At 39.6% G+C, this 25,787-nt stretch overlaps 1 pseudogene; it reads right to left on the bottom strand.

Moving 5' to 3' along the window:
* LOC117514889 overlaps nt 1-25,787 on the bottom strand; it is a 46,816-nt pseudogene that overhangs the window by 2,981 nt on the left and 18,048 nt on the right.

Raw genomic sequence — 25,787 nt, 5'->3', positions numbered from 1 at the left:
ACGTAACTGATGTTTCATCACAAGACAAGAGGCACACCTCAAAGAGATCTCCCTTAACAACTGCTGATTTGACACAAAGTCATTCAAGTGGTATCCAAATATTCTCCAGAGACTCCTGGCAGCAAACACATCCAGGTGCTGTCACTTACAAAATCACAAGGAAAAGTGTGCTTGTGCATAAAAGAAGAAATCTGCATATACATTCTTTCTGCCATAGTTATACAGTACAGCCACGTGTACACGTGGTTCTCCTTTATAACACTCTGAGTGCAGAAGCGCACGTAGCTAAATAGGCGTACTGTCCACTCCTAACAACCGGACTGTCACTCATTAAACACACTGTTCTGGCACACAACAGAAACAACATACAAATGAAAAAAGCAACACTATACAGAATGTGAATTTGAGCCTCAGAGAGTTGTGAAACTGAAATAGGTTTCATTCGATGGTGTCAGTTCTTGAATCATGCTCAAAAGAAAATCCTGTGAATAAAGACACTAATGGAAGTGATCAACTCATGTGCACTGCATGACTGCGAGTACCACACAAACAAAAAAACACACACACACACACAATTGACAAATAAATAAATAACAGGACTGATCAAATTTTCTTCACACTCAACTGTACACGGTGCAGTTTATGAAGGGTAAAGTGGACACAGGTGTATGTGTCACTGAACATAAATAATATTTTAATAATAAGAAATGCAAGCTCTGTGACACTGGCTGCTTTGTCCATCCATCAATTTTCTGAACAGACCACCTAACCTACACATTTCCCATCTCTTTCAGTTGAGAACCACTGTCTAAGAGAACAAATAAAATTAATAAGTGCGCTCAAACTGAAAGACCACACTCTTGGATCATGAAGGATATAACCTTACCTTCATACTACTCAGTATTACACTTGTTTGCACCATGTGGGACAGCCAGAATAGCAACAAGGAAGACCACTAGGCCTAATAGGTAAGGCTAATGGACAATTTTAAAGATCCCACAAGACCGCACCTATGTGCATGCGTGATGACGTCACAATTCTATCTGGTTAGTGAGACGTGGTTTCTTTCAATAACAAGAACTGTCAAAAAACTTTCTCGTCTGTGGTTGGAGTTGTGTGGTGGTAGGAACAGCCTTTTGAATGCTTGAATAACAATGTCAGTCACACAAAGAAATCAAATAATAGTGAAAACATGTTCATTGCGCCCAGAATGTTGGTATTTTGGTCATTGCTGTTGAACTTTCTAAGCAATGAATGTAAAGCCCCAGTCGCACGGCACTAACGAAGGACACTAAAGCCAAAACGAAACAAGAAATGTAGACCTCCATTGACTTTCGGAGACATCATTTAACTGGCGTCCAGCTCACACCAGGACCATACTGACGAACAGACTCTGAAAGAAGCTCCTCAGCAGAACTCCGTCACTCTTCTATTTTTTGGATGACAGTCAAACAGAATGCTGATGGTACGGGAATTACGCAGAGGATGAGAAACCGTCAAGACAGAAATCAAAACGGAATACGGATGACTTGAAGTTCTCATCGGGATTGATACAGGAACGAAGCTGGACGACGGTTAAATGATATCTCTGAAAGTCAACATGAGTCTAGATTTATTGTTTCGTTGGCTTCAGTGTCCTTTGTTAGTGCCATGTGACTGGGGCTTTAGATCAATATTCACACCACTGCAGCACTCCTTCTCATTTCTTGTGGGTTAACAACAACAATGACAACAAATTACTTTCTGATACGGAATGGAATTCACCTCCAGTGGCCATTTCACTCCCTGGAAATCTGACAGCTGAGCAGGTGTTTCTAATGATGCCAAACACGTGAGCAAGAGGCTCACTAACTGGAAGTCTCGGTTTCAAGATGGCAGCAGACCTTGAAAATTGTCCATAATGTTTTAAAAATGTATTGGTGTTTTTAAAAGTTTTGTTTTCATCTGGTCAGTGTTGACAAGAATCAGTTTACTTGAGCTCTTAGTACCTCTTACAGTAGCACTAACTAACCCATTAGCTTCTGCTCACTATCACAGCTTTGGTCATCGGTTAGCATCCAAGTCTCAAAACCATATAGTAAGACAGGAAGCACTAGGACAGTAGAGACTTGGACCCTCGTTCTCCTGTAAAGATACCAGCATTGCCAACAATCTCTGTGCAGCAGCATCATGATTCCATAAGCTCTTCCCAGGTGTCTTTAGATCTCAACAGCCAAGGCACCAGAGACATGAATGTCACTGCTGAGACAAGTGTATGTCTATACACGTACAACACTTTCACCACAAATAGGTGTGGCTGTGATGGCTGAGTCCAGCATTCATTAAAAGCCTGAATCAAGACAAAGGTTCAGAACAACTGAAAACCCAGACACTCTGATTCCTCACTCATCTTCTCAAGCGCTTCACTCAGGGCCATTGATTACCATACTATAGAGCGCACCTGAATATTAGCCGCACCCACCAATTTTAAAAAGAAAAAATAAATTGTACATAAATAAGCCGCACTTGTCTATAAGCCACGGGTCTCCATGTTCTAACATGACATATTTACACATAAAGATGTTAGTCAGAAAGATTTTAACTTTTAAATTACAGTAAATACATACCATAACTTTGCTTTTTTCCCCCTGAAGTGTTACACAGAAATCAATCAATCAATCAATTTTTTTATATAGCGCCAAATCACAACAAACAGTTGCCCCAAGGCGCTTTATATTGTAAGGCAAGGCCATACAATAATTATGTAAAACCCCAACGGTCAAAACGACCCCCTGTGAGCAAGCACTTGGCTACAGTGGGAAGGAAAAACTCCCTTTTAACAGGAAGAAACCTCCAGCAGAACCAGGCTCAAGGAGGGGCAGTCTTCTGCTGGGACTGGTTGGGGCTGAGGGCTGAGAAATATTGACACGCACATCACCCAGCGCACGCACAGTGTCTCTTCTCCACACGGAGAACTGAGTAATTTTAACTTCTTCTTGAGATTTCATCATGTGCAGCCAGGACTGGATGGAGTCTGAGGTAAAATAGACGTTAATGAGGCGCTGTGACTTTTTCGAGTTGTTGCGCCAAGACAGAGAACCGGCTTGGAAGGGTGGGGAGAAGACTCCGCTCCGCTAACAGACCTGGCTGCGCAAAGTGCCAGAGAGGGACTTTTCTTCAATAAAATGAACAGGTAAGACCTTATATTTACACTGTGTGTGAATTTACACTGCATGAGGAGTGCAGCTTTCAGGAATTCAATTGACAGCATCAAATGACGTATTTTGACATGAAAAAGCCTGTAAAAATCCATAAATTAGCCACATCATTGTAAAAGCTGCAGTGTTCAAAGCGTGTGGAAAAAGGTAGCAGCTTATAGTCCAGAAATTACAGTAAGCAAAGATCACAACATCACCTGCAAAGTGAAGGACAACACACTTCATCAACAAAAGCACCAAAATCATTGGTTTCCAGAACTCTACCAAACACCCAGTCCCTGTAAGCATTGAACAGCGTAGGAGTCAGAATACACCCCTGACTAACACCACTTTTTACTGGGAAAAACTCAAGAGTCTCTGCATTCGATCCATATAGCACTCACACTATCTGTGTATAGGCTGGCTATGATGTCCATCAATATCTTGGGAATCTCACAAATTTTCAGGATGTTCCAGAGAGCAATCCCATTAACTGACTCAAACACTTTGTGAAAATCAACATAGGCTTCAAAGAAGCGTTACAGATATTCATGCTTGTGTTCTATGAGCACTCACAGCAGGTCTAGAATGTGGTCGATGGTTGACTTCTTGGGCGGGAAACTAGAATGTTCTGGTCACTGAGCAGCAAGTAGCAAGAACTGAATGCTATTAAGAATAATCCTTGCAAGCACCTTCTCTGGCACAGAGAGCAGTGTAGTACCTCCAAAAGATGTTATAATCCAAAGTGATCACCCTTTTCTTTCCAGACTGGGACAAGTTCTTTCTTCCAGTCTGCAGGGATGATACCAGTCTCCCAGATTGGAACAAAGAGCACTTGCAATGCCAGGAGAAGATTTTCCCTCACCTGGAAAAAATCCTTGGCATTTCAGGGAATGCAGGTATAAACAAAATTTAAAAATAAACAAACAAACAAAAAAACAACAACTAACAAAGGTGACTTATCAACAAGTCATCTCTACACTTCAGCATTTGAGTTACACCGAAAAGAGAAAGTCACTAATTTGTGGCATTTCTTCTGACTCCATTTATCAGAACATTATACAACCCCTGGCAAAAATTATGGAATCACCGGCCTCGGAGGATGTTCATTCAGTTGTTTAATTTTGTGGAAAAAAAGCAGATCACAGACATGACACAAAACTAAAGTCATTTCAAATGGCAACTTTCTGGCTTTAAGAAACACTATAAGAAATCAAGAAAAAAAGATTGTGGCAGTCAGTAACGGTTACTTTTTTAGACCAAGCAGAGGAAAAAAATATGGAATCACTCAATTCTGAGGAATAAATTATGGAATCACCCTGTAAATTTCCATCCCCCAAACTAAAACCTGCATCAAATCAGATCTGCTCGTTGACATTGACCCTATGCCATGACATTGATCCTATGTGTCTTTTTGCAAGGAATGTTTTTGCAGTTTTTGCTCTATGGCAAGATGCATTATCATCTTGAAAAATGATTTCATCATCCCCAAACATCCTTTCAATTGTCCAAAATATCAACGTAAACTTGTGTATTTATTGATGATGTAATGACAGCCATCTCCCCAGTGCCTTTACCTGACATGCAGCCCCATATCATCAATGACTGTGGAAATTTACATGTTCTCTTCAGGCAATCATCTTTATAAATCTCATTGGAACGGCACCAAACAAAAGTTCCAGCATCATCACCTTGCCCAATGCAGATTTGATTCATCACTGAATATCACTTTCATCCAGTCATCCACAGTCCACGATTGCTTTTCCTTAGCCCATTGTAACCTTGTTTATTCTGTTTAGGTGTTAATGATGGCTTTCGTTTAGTTTTTCTGTATGTAAATCCCATTTCCTTTAGGCGGTTTCTTACAGTTCAGTCATAGACGTTGACTCCAGTTTCCTCCCATTCGTTCCTCATTTGTTTTGTTGGGCATTTTCGATTTTTGAGACATATTGCTTTACGTTTTCTGTCTTGAGGCTTTGATGTCTTCCTTGGTCTACCAGTATGTTTGCCTTTAACAACCTTCCCATGTTTTTTGTATTTGGTCCTGAGTTTAGACACAGCTGACTGTGAACAACCAACATCTTTTGCAACATTGCATGATGATTTACTCTCTTTTAAGAGTTTGATAATCCTCTCCTTTGTTTCAACTGACATCTCTCGTGTTGGAGCCATGATTCATGTCAGTCAACTTGGTGCAACAGCTCTCCAAGGTGTGATCACTCCTTTTTAGATGCAGACTAATGAGCAGATCTGATATGATGCAGGTGTTAGTTTTGGGAATGAAAATTTACACGGTGATTCCATAATTTTTTCCTCAGAATTGAGTGATTCCATATTAAAAAAGTAACCGTTACTGACTGCCACAATCTTTTTTTCTTGATTTCTTATAGTGTTTCTTAAAGCCAGAAAGTTGCCATTTGAAATGACTTTAGTTTTGTGTCATGTGTGTGATCTGCTTTTTTTCTACAAAATTAAACAACTGAATGAACATCCTCCGAGGCCGGTGATTCCATAATTTTTGCCAGGGGTTGTATTAGTCAAAGCACACTTCCTTTATTATTATTCATACACTGCAGCAGGCAATAAAGCACCATTAGCTACCTCCTATTGATTTTTATGTTGATGTTACCGGTGTGTTGTCCACATAACCATCATCATGTCTCAAACGTGCATCAGCACTAAAATTTTTACAACTCTTCTGTGGGGTTAGCTACATAATGGTAGTGCCCTTTATTGCGAACTCCTCTGCTGGCTGGCATAGTCTGTCTTCAGAGACTGGCTGACTAAGGAGCTCTTGGTGGGATGGAAATGAGAGTTTCCTCTGGAACTGCCAGCTCCAGGCTTCAGGATTCTGTCCTCAAAGGACTGAGTGGGAACAAAGTGGGAGGGGGCCAAAAGAGCAGGAGAAACATAAAACCCATGATAAAAGCTTCAATAAAATATCCCTTAAAACAAAAAGATGAAGCCGTTTGTAGTTGGCCCTTATTCTAATCATCTAAGTGATAGTACACGTACTCTTCATCTTCTATTAATCTCATTATATCAGCACACATACTGGAAGATGCTTACCCATTAAGAGCCGCAGCACTCCTATAAAACAGAGTGGAATCTGGTATGTGCCGTCTGTATTTTTTTTATATTTATTTCTTGCTGTCTGAGAGACTGATGGAGGCATGAGGGCCGAGTGCTCCATAATGAAGCCTGCTCGTTTACTTAATGGCTGTGAACACTGCCCACACTGATAGCGGCCAGGCTGGGCCCTGTGGCGGTAATGGATGGAGACCAGCTAATGAACCTTTCCTTGCTCCCTCACTGCTGCCTGCATGCTGACCAGTGTGCTGAAATCAACAAGAGCAGATCGAAGATAGGCTGCCAGCAAATCAGTGAAAGAGCTCTCCAGGTGATTTGTTGCCTCACTGATGACAGACATGTAGTGAACAGTAAAGACTGAAACACAATTAAAGTAATTAAAGACTGATGCCACATTTCCTCTAAAATTGGGACATTATTCTCAGTTTTTAGCTGAGTGGCAAACCACCTTAAAGAGGCTTTTATTCTACAAATGTACTGATTTGCCAGAATTCACCAATTGCTCCTAATGTGAAACAAGACCTATGGCCAAAAAAAAGAATCCAAAGCAAGAGAAGAAAATAAGTTAGTATTTTCTTTTATTTAAAATGGTTTGTGGAGGTGGGATGAATAAATTGGCCCCAGAAGATCACTGAGCTTTTTTGTGATTATTGGAGCACAACCTTGATGGTTTAACATTTTACATGGTGATGCCATCAGTAATTATCCTTCAACTGCATGCTTTTCATGTGTTCTCCATAATACTACAGAATGCCAAACAGTTTACAATGTCAAACACAGCACTCCTACTGAGAAACAGTTTTCTATGATCTTCAGATGTTACTTTTTCAGGTAGTTGTGACCTGTCCACAGTGGTCGATAACCATTAATCCACTAAATGAAAATTTATTTTTTATGATGCTAAACCGATAAACTGCAAAAAAAAAAAAAAATAAATATTAGCGGAAGTTACAGATAACCGATAAGCGATAACTTAGTACTGATTTGGACGCGGCCACATCAGATTAAAAAAATAAAACCCCAAACACTGTCATCATCTTTCAAAAGCAGTAAAACACAGTATGCAGCATCTAGCAACATATTGTTTCTTTTTAGCTATTCTTTGCTTAACCCATTAAGTATCCTCTTGTGTAGTTCTGCAAACTAACCCCAAAGGGCTGTTATTTGATTGCTACACTTTCTGTGATTACCAGGACACACATAGGATTATTGGAGTCAGTCAGTAAGTCATGGAGTTCCATTGTTTTCACCTCTGGCTGTGAGGGCAGTAGCAGTGTACCGCAATGACACTTGCCATCAAAAGTTAGAAATTATCTATTTTTTCCACTTACCACAGCGGCAAGGACAGACTGGATGTTGTTTTATCTTTGAGGTGGAAAAATGGACAGCAAGAAACAGATTATTTAGGTGCAGAATTTTTTTTGGTTTTAAATAGATAAACGTGAATACAACCCCAATTCCAATGAAGTTGGAACATTGTGTGAAATGTAAATAAAACAGAATACAATGATTTGCAAATCCTCTTCAACCTATATTGAGTTGAATACACCACAAAGACAAGATATTTAATGTTCAAACTGATAAACTTTGTTTTTGTGCAAATATTTGCTCATTTTGAAATGGATGCCTGCAACACATTTCAAAAAAGCTGGGACAGTGGTGTGTTTACCACTATGTTATATCACCTTTCCTTCTAACGGCACTCAATAAGCGTTTGAGAACTCAGGACACTAATTGTCAGTGTCCTGATTGTCATGATTGAGTATAAAAGGAGCATCCCCAAAAGTCTCAGCCGTTCACAAGCAAATATGGGGAGAAGATCACCACTTTGTGAACATCTGCGTGAAAAAATAGCCCAACCGTTTAAGAACAGTGTTTCTCATCATTCAATTGCAACAAATTTAGGGATTCCATCATCTACAGTCCATAATATAATCAGAAGATTCAGAGAATCTGGAGAAATTTCTACACGTAAGCGGCCAGGCCGAAAACCAACACTGAAGGCCTGTGACCTTCGATCCCTCAGGCGGCGTTGCTTTAAAAACCGACATCATTGTGTAAAGGATCTTACCGCGTGGGCTTGGGAACACTTCAGAAAACCATTGTCAGTCAACACAGTTCATCACTACATCACTACAAGTGCACGTTAAAACTCTACCATTTAAAGTGAAAGTCATACATCAACAACATCCAGAAACGCCACCACCTTCTCTGGGCCCGAGTTTATTTGGAATGGACAGACACAAAGTGGAAAAGTGTGCTGTGGTCTGATGAGCCCATGTTTCAAATTGTTTTTGGAAATCATGGATGTTGTGTCCTCCAGACAGAAGAGGAAAAAGACCATCCAGATTGTTACCAGCGCAAAGTTCAAAAACCAGCATCTGTGATGGTATGGGGGTGTATTAGTGCCCATGGCATGGACAACTTACACATCTGTGATGGCATCATCAATGCTGAAAGGTACATCCAGGTTTTGGAGCAACACATGCTGCCATCCAAGCAACATCATTTTCAGGGACGTCCCTGATTATTTCAGCAAGACAATGCCAGGCCACATTCTGCATGTGTTACAACAGCGTAGCTTCGTAGTAAAAGAGTGCGTGTACTAGACTGGCCTGCCTGCAGTCCAGACCTGTAGCCCATTGAAAATGTGTGGCGCATTATGAAGCGCAAAATACAACAATGAAGACCCCGGACTGTTGAACAACTGAAGTCGTACATCAATCAAGAATGGGAAAGAATTCCACCTACAAACTTTCCACCTGCTAACTATTCCAAACTACTTTGTTAAGGAAAATAAAGAGATATATGACATAAAAGAAGTTACAAATGGGTTTAATGATTATTTTTCAAATGTAGGATCAAGTCTGGTGGGAAATAAACCAATAATAGAAGATAAATTACATAGACAAGTAAATACGGTCAATAGTATTTTCCTGGACAATGTGGAAAAAGATGAAATAAGAAATATTGTAAAAAACTGTGTAAGCAAAAGATCAACTGACCATGAAGATTTAGACATGATGACTGTAAAAAGTATAATAGAAATTGTTACTGAACCATTATATTTGTAACCTGTCTCTGTCAACTGGGATTTTTCCAGATGAAATGAAAATTGCTAAGGTAGTCCCATTATATAAAATGGAGACAAACATAATTTTTCTAATTACAGGCCAGTATCATTGCTTCCACAGTTTTCTAAAATTATGGAAAAAGTTTTTGTGACAAGATTGGATAAATTTATTGAGAAACATCATATTTTAAGTAATGCTCAGTATGGATTTAGAACAAAACATTTGACAGCTATGGCAATTATGGAACTAATAGAGAAAATATCAACAACAATAGATAATAAGGATTATTTTGTAAGTATTTTTTATCGACCTGAAAAAGGCTTTTGATGTTATAGACCACTCAAGATTGCTTCACAAGTTACAACAGTATGGAATAAGAGGTGTTGCACATCAGTGGGTAAAAAGCTACTTAGAAAATAGAAAACAGTTTGTTCAGATAAATAATACCAAATCAGAATTGTGTAACATTATTTATGGAGTACCACAAGGATCGGTACTTGGACCCAAACTGTTTATATTGTATATCAACGATATTGTGAATGTATCCAATGTGTTTGGCAGCATTTTATTTGCTGATGATACAACGCTGTTTTACTCTGGATCAGATATACAGGAAGTAGCACAAGTGATAAATACAGAGTTGGAAAAAGTTAAACATTGGTTTGATATAAACAGATTGTCACTAAATATTAATAAGACAAATTTTATATTGTTTAATGATAGAGCGAAAAAAAATAATGTGTCATTACAAATAGATGGAATGGATATACAAAGGGTAAACAAAATTTTTTAGGAGTCATGATTGATGAAGATCTTACATGGAAGTCACACATAAATTACATAAAAGGAAAAATAGCGAAAGCCATTGCTGTTTTGCATAAAGTAAAATATTCATTAAATAGTTATGGTTTATTAACATTGTACAATTCATTGATTGTCCCATATTTAACTTATTGTGTAGAAATCTGGGGATCAACATATACAACCTATATACAACCTTTATTTATTTTGCAGAAAAGAGCTTTAAAAGTGATTAGTAACAGTGGTTTTAGAGATCCATCTAATCCATTGTTTATTAAGTATAGGGTACTTAAATTTCATGATTTAGTCGATTTGAAAATATTACAAACAATGTACCAAGTTAATAAAAATACTTTACCAACAAACATTCAAAATATGTTTAGAGTAAGTAGAGTAAAAAGAGTAAGTAGTTATAAATTGAAAGGAATAGAAGTCTTTAAAAAAACAAGATTTAGAACCAAAGTAAAGGAAAGGAGTATTGCAGTAAATGGTGTAAAATTATGGAACAATCTTAATAAAGAAATTAAAGAATTAAGGTCGCTTAAATTATTTAAAAAACGTATTAAATTAGATGTATTAAGTAAGTATGAAACTATGAAATAAGTCAGTGGGCTGCAAGAAAGTAAAAAAAAAAAAAAGGTAATCTGTTAATGTTTGGAGTGTCTTAAGTTTAAAATGTAACCTGTCACTGTCAGAGATGTAATCTATTAATTAATGGTCATAATTATGAAATGGGTCAGTGGTATGTGACAAGTTAAAGAAATGCAATCTGTTAAATAATGTTGACTATGATGCTGGATATTGAAAGATTGTATTGTTAAAAGTTGCAGAAATCATAAGACTTGTTCTTCTTTCTGCTCCTTTTCATTCTGGTGTTGTGATGCTTTGTTTCTGCTTTTCTGTTTTTTTCTTTAAAATGAATGAAATAAATATTAAAGAAAGAAAATCATCACCTATAGTCTGCCACTGGAGATGACAGAAATTCTGCTGTAACGCTTTTTCTCCCATTGACATATGAACAAAGCAATAGTTGAGCATAGTATAGAACAGGGATGCCCACACTTTTCGGCTTGCAAGCTACTTTTCAAATGACCAAATCAAAATGATCTACATACATGACAAAGGCTAAACATGCACTGGTTCATCAATTAGAACTACAGTAAAACTAAGTTCCAGGGTAATACTGACTTAAACATTTTAGTTGTTAAAATTATTATTATTTTAAGTAGTAGTACAACCCCAATTGCAATGCAGTTGGGACTATGAAGCCACGCTGTTGTGCAGAATGTGACTTGGCATTGTCTTGCTGAAATAAGCAGGGACGTCCCTGAAAAAGACGATTGAATGGCAGCATGTGTTGCTCCAAAACCTGGATGTACCTTTCAGCATTGATGGTGCCATCACAGATGTGTAAGGGCACTAACACACCCCATACCATCACAGATGCTGGCTTTTGAACTTAGCGCTGGTAAAAATCTGGATGGACTTTTTCCTCTTTTGTCCGGAGGACATGACGTCCATGATTTCCAAAAAGAATTTGAAACTCATCAGACCACAGCACACTTTTCCACTTTGCGTCTGTCCATTTCAAATGAGCTCGGGCCCAGAGAAGGCAGGAGTGTTTCTCGATGTTGTTGATGTGTGGCTTTTGCGTTGCATGATAGAGTTTTAATTTGCACTTGTAGACATAGTGACAAATTGTGTTAACTGACAATGGTTTGCTGAAGTGTTCCTGAGCCCACGCGGTAAGATCCTTTACATAATGATGTTGGTTATTAATGCAGTGCCATCTGAAGGATCGAACGAGCATTCAATGTTGGTTTTTGGCCTTGCTGCTTATGTGTAGAAAGTTATCCAGATTCTCTGATTCTTTTGATTATATTATGGACTGTAGATGATGGAATCCCTAAATTCCTTGCAATTGAACATTGAGCAACATTGTTCTTAAACTGGACTATTTCTTTCATGCAGTTGTTCATAAAGTGGTGATCCTCGCCCCATCTTTGCTTGTGAATGGCTGAGCCTTCTGGCGATGCTCCTTTTATACCTAATCATGACACTCACCTGTTTCCAATTAGGTGTTCTTTGAGCATTCATCAACTTTCACAGTCATTTGTTACCCCGTCCCAACTTTTTTTGAAATGTGTTGCAGGCATCCATTTCAAAATGAGCAAATATTTGCACAAAAACAACAAAGATTATCAGTTTGAACATTAAATATCTCGTCTTTGTGGCGTATTCAATTGAATATAGGTTGAAGAGGACGTGCAAATCATTGGATTCTGTTTTTATTTACATTTTACACAACGTCCCAACTTCATTGGAATTGGGGTTGTATTAAAAATGTCTTCAAAAGTGTACCTTTAATCTAGGGCTGTTGTGAGGGCATGTTCCCTTCACAACAGCCTCTTTCCATCTGGAGTCACCCCTGGATTGCCATCTGAGCAGGAAGAATGGATAATGTGTGTATTTATGCAGACAGCAGAACCTCACTGACAGGTAATGCTGCGTTTACACATAATGACGGCAAATCACGAATGCCACGAAGTATAGATTCTTGGCCACTGATCACGAATGTGATGATTCAGGGCAGAGGCGTCAGGTGTCCTCAGGACACCACACGTTACAATTAATGGCACATGTTGCTGGAGAATTATCAGGAACTATTAGGCACGGTCAAGAATAATGTTTCGCATTGTTGCGTAACAGCACATCATTACATTCTGTCACACTGTGAATGAGGCGAATTGTCTCCACACACACCCCCATATTCATCCTACCATAAGTTGCTGAACAATTCAGATCACTCCAGTTTGCTCCTCAAAATCCACAGCAGAAGAACTTTGTGACTGCATGCTTAGTTTGGCTCTGTGCCATGGAGTGGCGCAGAGAGGAGGAGGAAACTGAGAGAGCCAGATGTGTGGCCACATGCGGCTCTTGTCTCGCTTGTTTTCCCAAACATCAGGCACATGCAGCAGGTGGAACACCTGCAGAAGCACGCTGATGAGCATTAGAACAAGGCTTTTAGCCGACTTGGCATCACTGTCCTTCTTCGGCATATTGCAGCAATGAAACTGAATGCGGTGCAGTGGGGTTTAATTGTGTGCACATCAGAGAAGAACGCTGTCATGAGGCAAAATGAGGGTGGTGTGTGACATTCATGGAAAATTTTCTGACAGCCAAAAACATGCTCCACGAAAATCACGAATATCATGCACCAACACGCACTATTAAGAAACCTATTCAGATGTGTTAAGTCACGTTAAGAATGTCAGGAATGTGCCAAGAATGACGCAAATATGACATTTGGAACGCGTCTTGCCTATGTGTAAATGCAGCATAAGAAGGCTATAGCAGCGATTTTTACATCATGCCGTCCTCAGGGGGGGGGGGGGCGTTAGTATTTGTTGTTAACACGTCATGTTTCGTCAGCTGCTTTTAGTTTAAGCACAGCAAGGACACAGAGCGACAGTGTTTTAAAGGGAGAAAAATGTCTTTGTAAAGCTCACTGCAGGTGTGCTACCGTCACTGCACTTTGACACACAGAGAGAGATCATGACAAATGTTTTTCAACTCTGAGCTGCTGCACAAAACAACAGATGAACAGTTTGCAGCATTAAAAGTTAAAAGTGGGCAGTTCCGCCTAACCCCTGACCTGCCCCTGGCTACGAGCCAGATTTAACACCATGCAATCAACCCACACTATCTTTGCAATTGACCGGTCAATTGCGATCGACGTATTGAGTACCCATGGTATAGAATAACAATGGGATGGTCAGGGGTTTTTTTTTGGGGTGGGGGGCATAGGTTAAAGATGGAGTAGTTATGTAAAGAAAATTGATGGATGGATGTTTTAGACATTAAGTAGACTGCACCTAGAATACGCTTTAAAGGGGAAAAACAAACTCTTAAGCCACTTTGAATGCTAACTGCTTGTTAACACTGGTGTGTTGCAAAGCCATTATTATGACCTCACCTGTTGATATAAAACTGTAGACCATCCAGATTAAAAAAAAATCATAAGTTTAATGTCATTATTGCTTCAACCGCAACATGGCAAACTGCTAGGGGGGATGAATAGATATTATCCCATTCTTTGTCATGTTAGTTTTTAACTTAATTTTACTCTGTATTTATTGGAAGAGTTGACCTACAGATCACTGCAGTGAAATTCCAAACTTTGCTAAACTGACCCTTGTTGATGTAAACTTTTCTATTTAACCTCACACAAAATACAGTTGCCTCAAATTATAAGATGTGTCAGCACTTCAGGCCTTCCAACCTTAAAGCTATCACCACTTGAATGAATCATTGCACTGGATGAATCACAGTGGGACTGATTTATTTGCTAAAGAAAGGCAAAAATGAGTACAGAAATGTTTCAGCAGCCTACTGATGAAGCACTGCTGGATGGAAACATCCATAGTGGAAGCGTGATTGTCTCTGATGCCTATTGATCATGAAATACATAAGTAATAAATGTTTGTCCAAGTAATCAGCTTTAACTTCACAATTGCCTTTTAAAGAGCCTGATACACAGAAGAACTGTTATAGAGAATTCTGATCAGTACTCAGTATAAGAAACAAAACCTTTTAAGTTTACAATGTGTAGGATTTAATGACATCTGATGGTGAGGATACAAACTGCATTATGCCATCACTGGTCCAGATTTCGCTTCTCCTTCACGTTTTAGCTTCTCTGGCGACGGGGATTCCTTGCCTTCTCTCATATTAAAAAATATGTATGAGCTTTCACTTTACAAAAATGAGAGTTTTCAAACTTGTTATCTTCCACTAGTAACCAACAGACAGTGTACACTACCAGTCAACAGAATGGGAAAGTCTGTTCAACCTTTGACTGGTACTGTATATCAGAGCAACCACTGAATACTAGAGATGTAAAAATGCAGTTGACTCACAATTTTATACGATTCTGAACCCACAATATGATTTTATCCAGACTTTTTAAACAGAATAAGCTGTAGACAAAGTGGGCTGTTTCACAGTCAAGGTACTGGCACCAAAAAAAAAAAAAAAAAATCAAAGTGGTTACTCTGGTCAAGTTATTCAACCATATCCAACTGCCAAAAGTTTCAGACCTGTCACATGTTTGCATATATGAGCTTACAGATCTGCTATACTTTCCGGAGAGGACTTATTTTTGACTAAGATAATTGTTGTGTTACAGACTAAGATTAGTGCAATCTACCGATATATACCATCTACTAAAAACTGTTGATGGTAAGTATGTACTCAGAGTGTACGACTGCTATTGTGTTTCTGCATTCTCAAAAAGTGATGGAGTATAAGCATTTCCAGAGAGGACAGTTTTTGACAGCAAGGAGAGTTACACCCCAATACTAAAGACATTTGAGCAAATTGGTTACAAATCCTTTTGTGGCATCAAAGATAGTGATTACCTCTTTCAAACAATTATTATTCACATAACACTGATGCTTGAGTTTGAAATGCACTCTATTTCTGGAGAGGACAATTTTGACAGACATGACATTTTATTTTTGAATACCTGTTTCAAGTCGTTTCCACACTGGGCAATGATCCTAGGAGTTAGATTGTTATACAGTAGACTATGATTGAGAAATTAATGTTTACCTACTAAATAAATAATAGTTCTGCCAGCCCATCTAAATTAGACATTATAAAAAATGACACAGATATTTTGGTAAAAACTGGTATAATAAGAGTTCTACTGGTAAACAAATGGGGATATCAAGCCAAATGACCACTGCTGCTGATAGACCAGTAGTAACTGTCCATATATGGCAAACTAAACTTTTGTTGGTCATTTCCACCTTATCATTAAACCAAACTTTATCTTTAAAATCCACTTATTTACCCTGATTGTAAAACAGCCCAGTTATGACTGAAAAATATTCCTTTATCGCTATAAACTGCAAAACAACACATCCTCTTCTTAAAAATGCAACAGAAGTTATATTTGATATTAAGAAAAAGAAAAATTGGATTGTTAAAACTACTGACATCAAAATAACTAAATCATATGCTGCCACACCACTGACTTAGAAAGAAAACAAATGTTCATCACAATTAATTTTTAAATTCATGATGGTTCAAACTACATTACTTTAAAGATCACAAATAGTAAGTCAAAGACCCACAATTTCCACTACAACCAGCATTCGACTACTTTGAAAAAATATTCATAACCTTGAAATCTTTTTAACACGGCGATTAGCAAATTATTTCCATCAAAAATTGTAAATTAAATTATAAATATAAATGCTATTTTTTTTTTTACTTTTGATGTCACCCACTGATTCAGAAACATCACATGATAAAAAGCTGCACTCTGACTGGCTGTTGGCTCAGCCCAGCTCCAGTCAAAAGAAATTGCAGCATTTATCACTTAATACATTTGCATTGCATCATGGTGTTTTATGTGAGTAATGCTCTAAATTTCGTCTGTGTCACCCAGGCAGCCACACATCACTGGAATTCAATGCTTCCTTTTATGAAAGCAATGTATTAATGCCACATTCCACATATTCAGAACATCTATGGTGTACGGCAGACAAGTGGGTTTTGGTTGGATATCCATCAGATGAACATCCAACCAACTTCAACTCATTACATCCTTACTGATTTTACATCATTTAACCCTTACTGATTGCTTTTCTTTTTCTTCAGTCTTTCAGCTGTACTGTGAAATGCTAAAGGCAGAGCAAGTGTATCTATTTTGGGCTACTATATCAACATAACAGTGCAATATGGCAGCCTCCATGAGGGGGCCTGCTCCCATGTAGTTGTGGCAGGTTCATTATAAATTTCTGAAAAAAACCCAGAGTTGTTGCAAGTAATGAACCAGTGTTTTGTGAATGCTATAGTTCATTTCTGCCCATAAACACCCCCAAATCCTACACACTGTAGATTTAAGATTAATTTCTAGGGTAATTACAACTCTGCAACTAATTGCACATCTGAGGTCAATGTAGACGGCTACTACTTACCTTTTGAATGGCCTCATATACAGCACGAAATGATGGCTGTTTGTTGTCATGGTAAACACCCCTGTTACCATGGAGAATGGATACACCTTCTTGTTCCGCCTGTTGACAATTGCTGCCATAAATACAATGGTCTGGACGGTAGTTCCACTGACAAGGGAACACATACAAACTTTCTGCAGCAAAGCACAAGAGATGGGTGGGATGGTTATGTTTTCAACTGATGTTTTCCACTAAATAAGGTCCCAATACTAAATGTACCAAAAAAAAAAGAAAAAAAAGTTGCTATTCTATTCTAAAAATGGAACCTTTCTCATGTCATTCACTAGTACAGTGATTCTCTGCATGCAGTAACACAACCTGGGTTATGATGAAATATGATATTAAGAAGATCCTGGTCCCCCCAGGTAATATGAGTTTATACTTCTGGAGTAGAGGCATCAGAATTTCTTCCCATCGGAGTGCAACTGTTGTCATATCATTCTACAGAATAAAAAACATACAGTACAGAACATAGATGCAAGTTTTAATAGTAGAGAAGCTTGAATCTTCGACTGGACTGGGTTGCTTGACATGACAACGTTTCGCTTCAAATCACAGAAGCTTCCTCAGCTAATTGTGATTTGAAGCAAAACGTCCTCACGTCAAGCAACCCAGTCCAGTCGAAGATTCAAGCTTCTCTACTATGGAAACCACCTGGACAACTGAGAGCCTACACAGATGCAAGTTTTAATTTATGCAACCATAAATGTGCAATTCTTTTTTAATTTATGAAACCATAAATGTGCAACTCTTTTTTAATTTATGAAACCATAAATGTGCAGTTCTTCTAAATCAATGCCTTCATCAACACTTTGAAATGCAGCTCAAAAGCATTCTCACACTTCTCATTCTGAGAATTTACAAATTCTTTACAACAGTGACCTCAACTGGTCAACCTTGGTGGTACAGCTCTACTTAACCAATATATTAAGAGATTCTGAGTTAAATATGTTCACACATTTCTACAGGTCCTCTTTATCAGTTGGAAGTTAAAATGATCTCAGTGTTTAATACAAATGTGTAGTACAATGTTGCATTTCCCGTAGATGATGCCTCTTTACAAAAACTACCAAAAATGTTTTTGTATTTTTGACAGCAGTTGACCTACTGTCACAAACTGTAATATACAGTATTACACTGTATAATACAGCACTCTCACAGAAACATTAAGGACTAATGACTTCCAATTACCTTAAAGATTTTGCCCTTAAGCGCGTCATGTTCATGAGCATGACCCCTGAGTTGATGCCCGTCTTGCCATAGTAGGGATGGCGGGCAAAGCGGTTATACCAGCCAATACGAGGCTCTTCATGCTCTGGAGCCATGGCAGCTAAGTGGCTGGAGTTGAAGTGAGATAGAAGTGACCAGATGCTTTCCACTGGCTGGAGGAAAAGTATATCAGTGTCCACATAGAGCAGAGAATCCACATCTGTCAGAATTAGCTGGAAGGAAAAGATCAAAAACCAATGGGCATGAATCAGAACATTTTTAACTATTAGAAATCATACTAATGAATGACACCAGACATACCGGCAGGAAAAGCCTCTGAGATGCACAAGGTTTGAAGAGCTTCTTCCACTCATTCATGTTTTCTTTGGGAAAGGTGATTGGGTAGATGGTGAATTTAAACCTGGTCTGAATCATCGTGGGCCAGGAATCCAGCTTCAACAAAAAAAAAAAAGAATACATGAAAAGTACAATAATTGCAAGCAAGCTACACACATAGCATGTTTACTAAAGCTTACAGTGCCAGTTCTCTTGAATAAAATGTACAACTCATGCAGTTTCAACAACAATAACAATTTAGGTATGTACATCCCCAATTACAATGAAGTTGGGACGTTGTGTGAAATGTTAATAAAAACAGAATACAATGATTTGCAAATCCTCTTCAACCTATATTCAATTGAATACCTCATAAAGACAAGATATTTCATGTTTAAACTAACAGACTTTTTTGTTTTTGTGCAAATATTTGAAATGGATGCCTCATTTTGAAATGGATGCCCGCAACACATTCCAAAAAAGCTTGGACAGGGGCAACAAAACACTGAGAAAGTTGATGAATGCTCAAAGAACACCTGTTTGGAACATTCCACAGGTGAACAGGTTAATTGGAAACAGGTGAGTGTCAGGATTGGGTATAAAAGGAGCATCCCAAAAAGGCTCAGCCGTTCACAAGCAAAGATGGGGTGAAGATCACCACTTTGTGAACAAACTGCATAGAAAAAAAATAGTCCACAGTTTAAGAACAATGTTTCTCCAAGATCACTTGCAAGGAATTTAGGGATTCCATCATCTACAGTCCATAATAACTTAATACATAATAACTTTCTACACGTAAGCAGCAAGGCCGAAAACCAACACTGAATGCCCGTGACCTTCGATCCCTCAAGTGGCACTGCATTAAAAACCAACATCATTGTGTTAAAGGATCTTACAGCATGGGCTCAGGAAAACCATTGTCAGTTAACACAGTTCGTCGCTACATCTACAAGTGCAAGTTAAAACTCTACCATGCAAAGCAAAAGCCATACATCAACAACATCCAGAAATGCTGCTGCCTTCTCTGGGCCTGAGCTCATTTGAAATGGACAGATGCAAAGTGGAAAAGTGTGCTGTGGTCTGAAGAGTCCACATTTCAAATTGTTTTTGGAAATCATGGACGTCATATCCTCCGGAAAAAGAGGAAAAAGACCATCCAGACTGTTACCAGCGCAAAGTTCAAAAGCCAGTATCTGTGATGGTATCGAGGTGTGTTAGTGTCCATGGCATGGGCCACTTACACATTTGTGATGGCACCATCAATGCTGAAGTTACATCCAGGTTTTGGAGCAACACATGCTGCCACCCAAGCAACGTCTTTTTCAAGGATGTCCCTGCTTATGTCAGCAAGACAATGCCAAGCCACATTCTGCACGTGTTACAATGACTTCATAGTAAAAGAGTGCGGGTACTAGACTGGCCTGCCTGCAGTCCAGACCTGTCACCCATTGAAAATGTTGTGGCACATTATGAAGTGCAAAATACGACAACAGAGACTCCGGGCTGTTGAACAAACTGAAGTCGTACATCAAGCAACAATGGGAAAGAATTCCACCTACAAAGCTTCAACAATTAGTGTCCTCAGTTCCCAAACGCTTACTGAGTGTTGTTAGAAGGAAAGGTGTTGTAACACAGTGGTAAACATACCACTGCCCCAACTTTTTTGAAACATGTTGTAGGCATCCATTTTAAAATGAGCACATATTTGCAGAAAAACAAAGTTTATCAGTTTTGAACATTAAATATCTTGTCTTTGTGGTGTATTCAACTGAATATAGGTTGAAGAGGATTTGCAAATCATTGTATTTGTTTTTATTTCCATTTTATACAATGTCCCAACTTCATTGGAATTAGGGTTGTATCTTAAAGATTAAAATTAATGTACAGATGACAAAAATAAACAACCCAGGACAAGTTCAAAACCTCAGTTTCAATTTATTTTAAATTTATTTAGTTCATATAGCGCCAAATCATAACCAAGCTGCCTCAAGGCGCTTCACACAAGTAAGGTCTAACCTTACCAACCCATAGAGCAAGCACACAAGCGGACAGTCTTAAGGAAAAACTCCCGCTGATGATATTGATGAAGAAACCTCAAACAGACCAGACTCAAAGGGGTGACCCCCTGCTTAGGCAGGCGTGCCCAAGTTCGGTCCTAGAGATCCTGACACTCTTAGTTCTCTCCCTGCTCTAACACAACCTGAATCAAATGAAAGGCTCATTAAAAGCCTGCTAACGAGCCTTTCACTAGATTCAGGTGTGTTGGAACAGGGAGACAACTAGAGTGTCAGGAAGGCAGCTCTCGAGGACCGTTTTTGGGCACCCCTGGCTTAGACCATCCTACCAAAAGGTTTACAATACTGATGAGAGTCCATGCAGGCATCCAGTCCACTGAATTGTTGTTGGTCATCAAGCCATTCAGTGGATCTGTTCCTGCAGCAGAGTCTGTTCCGCATTCGTTACAGAAATTATCTAATCCAGCACGTGGATTCAGCTGCATCTTGGCAGGGAGAAAAAGAAAACAGAATCAGTCGGCCAGAAAAACTACACTGAAGGTATCATATGTCAGCATTAAGCAACAGGAAAGCAGAAGAATATACTGAGGTGATCGCCGGCCACTAGCCATAAGCTTCACTATCAGACCCAGACTTCAGATGAAGTTGAGGCCGAGACTCGCTCTGTTTATAATAAATTAAAAGGCTGAGGCTGAGACCTGTTCATTGCTAATAAGATGAGTTTAAAGGGATAGGAAGCATAGTATCATACTATGCCAGTATGCTAGCCATACTGAAAGGGAAAATAAATGCATCTTAAGTCTGGACTTGAAAGTCTCTACAGAATAATGTATTCTGACTTTTTCCAATGTATCAAATCCATCTGTGTGTCTGTAAACAGCGTCATGGAGCATAGCTTCTCCTCCCCGCATGCAAGGTCTCCCGCCCCGCGCACAACTACACAACTATGACGAGGCAGCAGTTTGTGTCCCACTGTACGTCTGGAAATGTGAGAGCCGTTTTGAGAATAGAGTGCATTTCCACAAAGCCAAAAAACAAAACAAAACAAAAACAGCATAAAAATAGCAGCGAGGGCTACATATGTGGCAGTAAGCAACCATATGCAACTGTAAGCAAGACTAGGAATGCAACCATACGTCTTCACACACCAGCCTACACAGGGACTACGTCAATCTGTGCAATTTTCCAGTGTACTCCATATGCATTGCAACAGAAATGTATGCAAGCCTGGTATGAAAGGGGCTTTAGAAAAAAAAAAAAAAAGTGTGACTCGTCCAAAAGCAATCTTTTTAATGTACGTCCGGCACTTATTAAGGCAGGCGTTATTTTTTTCAGACGAAGTTCTGACGCTGTCAATAAATGAGGCAGGTGCTGGTTCAGGATTCTCCATAGATTGTTTGGTGCCTCCTGAGTAACTAATCCATTACATACTTATAACATTTTTTCCATTTTATATGTATAACGGATTTTGTACATTTTCTACATACTGTATAACTGATTTCGATTATAGCAGACAGAATTCAATGGTCCACCTGAATCCATTATATGTGAGTTTTACTGCATACACTTTTTAATCAAAAATAATAAGTAGCAATTTCCCTTGGCACAACTGTCTCCAATTTTATTCTTTAATTAAGAAAATAACCAAGTCTGTCCGAATGTGAAACATGTTTTAAATTGAAGATTGGGTCACATGTACAAGTTTATAGTTACACTAAAAAAAAAAAAAAAATAGAATTTATGATTACAAGTGTTCTATCAAGGGTGTCAAAACCCTGTGGTGGGTACGGAACCATAAAGACCACAGGAACCATGAACATAAGTGACTAATGGGGCTCTGGTGAAATAAGAAGCCCTCAATGGTGGATCAGCAGCAGAGGTGACGGCTTTGAAGGCTGCAGCACATCCTCAGACCCAGATTGTCTGGGATTTCCCAGCTATCGGACCAGGCTAAGGCCGCGTTCACACCGGGCACCACGCAATGCCACAAATTCGCGTCCCTCGCCTGGCGATGGACGCACCACCATCGCCCGGTGTGTTGCTCTGGGTGGAAATTTTCGCTGCAAAAATTCACCCAAACGCGTCATCAAATAGGAGGAGCTTCCATTTCGCTCACCGTCATGTCAACATGGCGGACCTTGATCACACGAAGCAAGTTGCTGTGCTCTATTTGTTGTGGAAAGCTGACAAACATCAGCCGCGTTGTACCTGGGTTGACAACATCCTCATGAGACACTCCCAATTCGGGGAGTTTCATCATTTGCTGCAGGAGCTGCGCCGGGATTACGGCCACTTTCAGCGGTACTTCCGCCTCTCCAGGACCAGTTTCAGTTTCACCTCCTGTCTGTCTTTTTTCATTTGTAAAAAAAAGGCAATTTCAAAACTGAAAATTCTGTTTGTGATTCAGCACTTTGCTCACTCTGCCATGAACACTGCTACTGACTGGATCTACAGTGCCATCTACTGGATCTTCATGGCTGTCTGTCAGGTAGGCAGTAAAATCTTTGATTATAGACTTAATGTTTTAACTGTTAAGCTTTATTTCATGGGTTAAAGCAATAAATTTTCATCTGACTGAAATTTTTTCCTGGCAAAAATCAATGCCAGTAATTCCCTAAAATGTGGGGTAGTGGGGGCACACACTTTTTTCCTCAATAAATAAATAACACATTATACAGTATACAAATCTATTCTAAATAGCCTCTAAGGAGAGAGAGAGACAAAGCATAAAAAGTATGCAAACCTGAACATAAAGGTAGATAAAAGAGTGGTGGGGGCAGGGTGTAAGCAACCCAGTTGCGAGACGATGTAGCTCAATGCCACAACAGCGCAAGGGACGCAAAGGACGAAGCAAATCGGACGCCAAAAATTAACCATGTTTAATTTTTTGAGTCCTGTGCTCGACACAGAAATTAAGTGGTTTCTATTTTTTGTGTGTAATTTAAGTTTTTATTGTTTTAAACATTTACCAAAACAGATATGAACAAACAGAAACAAACATAAGTAGAAACAAAGGCTGGTCCACCCCCCTCCCCCTCCCTTCCCATTCAGGATAACCACACAATACAGGTTACAGTAAGACAGTTACAAAAACAAATATCTGCAATGAACTGGAGAGAGAAAAAAAAAAAACCTTCAAGCGCAAGTATCACAAAGGCCTTATATACCACTTTTAAGAGTGTCCCAAAAGCTATTCCATTCAATGTCTCTGTCCCCTTTCAAGTTGCTGAGCATGGCCTCATAAGAGGCTGTGTCCGCCATTGATTTAATCCAGTCCTTTATCTCAGGGCGCACAGTGGTCTTCCAGTGTCTTAACATAATTCTAGATGCTGTCACAAGACCGACCATAACAACTGAAAGGACTCCTTTGGAAACATTCTGCATTTGAGATCTGTCTCCCAATAAACACAATTCTGGGGTGTGAGGGACTTCTGATCCAGACCCCTCACTTAGAACTTCCAAGACTTCAGTCCAAAAGGGTGAAACCAACGAGCATTCCCAAAGGCAGTGTAACTACACTCAAAATATAAACGCAACACTTTTGGTTTTGCTCCCATTTTGTATGAGATGAACTCAAAGATCTAAAACTTTTTCCACATACACAATATCACCATTTACCTGAAATATTGTTCACAAACCAGTCTAAATCTGTGATAGTGAGCATTCTCCTTTGCTGAGATAATCCATCCCACCTCACAGGTGTGCCATATCAAGATGCTGATTAGACACCATGATTAGTGCACAGGTGTGCCTTAGACTGCCCACATAAAAGGCCACTCTGAAAGGTGCAGTTTTGTTTTATTGGGGGGGGATACCAGTCAGTATCTGGTGTGACCACCATTTGCCTCATGCAGTGCAACACATCTCCTTCGCATAGAGTTGATCAGGTTGTCAATTGTGGCCTGTGGAATGTTGGTCCACTCCTCTTCAATGGCTGTGCGAAGTTGCTGGATATTGGCAGGAACTGGTACACGCTGTCGTATACGCCAGTCCAGAGCATCCCAAACATGCTCAATGGGTAACATGTCCGGTGAGTGTGCCGGCCATGCAAGAACTGGGACATTTTCAGCTTCCAAGAATTGTGTACAGATCCTTGCAACATGGGCCATGCATTATCCTGCTGCAACATGAGGTGATGTTCTTGGATGGCACAACAATGGGCCTCAGGATCTCGTCACGGTATCTCTGTGCATTCAAAATGCCATCAATAAAATGCACCTGTGTTCTTCATCCATAACAGACACCTGCCCATACCATAACCCCACCGCCACCATGGGCCACTCGATCCACAACATTGACATCATAAAACTGCTCACCCACACGATGCCACACACGCTGTCTGCCATCTGCCCTGAACAGTGTGAACTGGGATTCATCCGTGAAGAGAACACCTCTCCAACATGCCACACGCCAGCGAATGTGAGCATTTGCCCACTCAAGTCGGTTACGACGACGAACTGGAGTCAGGTCGAGATCCCGATGAGGACGACGAGCATGCAGATGAGCTTCCCTGAGACGGTTTCTGACAGTTTGTGCAGAAATCTTTGGGTATGCAAACCGATGTTTCAGCAGCTGTCCGAGTGCCTGGTCTCAGATGATCTTGGAGGTGAACATGCTGGATGTGGAGGTCCTGGGCTGGTGTGGTTACACGTGGTCTGCGGTTGTGAGGCTGGTTGGGTGTACTGCCAATTTCTCTGAAATGCCTTTGGAGACGGCTTATGGTAGAGAAATGAACATTCAATACACGAGCAACAGCTCTGGTTGACATTCCTGCTGTCAGCATGCCAATTGCACGCTCCCTCAAATCTTGCGACATCTGTGGCATTGCTGTGTGATAAAACTGCACCTTTCAGAGTGGCCTTTTATTGTGGGCAGTCTAAGGCACACCTGTGCACTAATCATGGTGTCTAATCAGCATCTTGGTATGACACACCTGTGAGGTGGGATGGATTATCTCAGCAAAGGAGAAGTGCTCACTATCACAGATTTAGACTGGTTTGTGAACAATATTTGAGGGAAATGGTGATATTGTGTATGTGGAAAAAGTTTTAGATCTTT

Source organism: Thalassophryne amazonica, chromosome 8, assembly GCF_902500255.1.
Source record: "Thalassophryne amazonica chromosome 8, fThaAma1.1, whole genome shotgun sequence".
Taxonomy (NCBI): Eukaryota; Metazoa; Chordata; class Actinopteri; order Batrachoidiformes; family Batrachoididae; genus Thalassophryne; species Thalassophryne amazonica.
The sequence above is the reverse complement of the archived record's forward strand: the minus strand, read 5'-3'. Positions and strand labels throughout refer to the sequence as shown.